The following is a 667-nucleotide window of genomic DNA, read 5'->3' as shown; positions in this document are numbered from 1 at the left end:
AAAAAAATTTGATTTGAAAACAAAATCTTCCCTCTTGTGCCATATTGGCGTTAAACGCCCAGAATGGTGCAAATTCTGGCGTTTAATGCCCAAAACTCTACCCTTTTGGGCGTTAAACGCCCAACCAGGCACCCTGGCTGGCGTTTAAACGCCAGTCTGTCCTTCTTCACTGGGCGTTTTGAACGCCCAGCTTTTTCTGTATAATTCCTCTGCTGTATGTTCTGAATCTTCAATTCTTTGTATTATTGACTTGAAAAGACACAAATTAAAAATATTTTTTGGATTTTTAATAGTGAGGAATAATCAAAATGCAACTAAAATCAAATAATAATGCATGCAAGACACCAAACTTAGCAATTTGTATACTACTGACACTAATGAGAATGCATATGAGACACATAAACACTCAAGTCAAGCGGAATTAAAGATCAGAGTAATGAAATCATCAAGAACATCTTGAAAATCACTAAAACACATGAATGAATGCAAGAAAAACAGAAACATGCAATTGACACCAAACTTAAAATGAGACACTAGACTCAAACAAGAAATTTTTGGATTTTATGAATTTCTAAATTTTTTTTTTCGAAAATTAAGTGGAAAAAGAAAATGAAGGTATCAAAATTCTTAATGGGAATTCCAGGAATCATGCAATGTTTAGTCTAAG

Source organism: Arachis duranensis, chromosome 1 (assembly GCF_000817695.3).
Source record: "Arachis duranensis cultivar V14167 chromosome 1, aradu.V14167.gnm2.J7QH, whole genome shotgun sequence".
NCBI classification, from domain to species: Eukaryota; Viridiplantae; Streptophyta; class Magnoliopsida; order Fabales; family Fabaceae; genus Arachis; species Arachis duranensis.
This window is presented reverse-complemented; position numbering follows the sequence as displayed.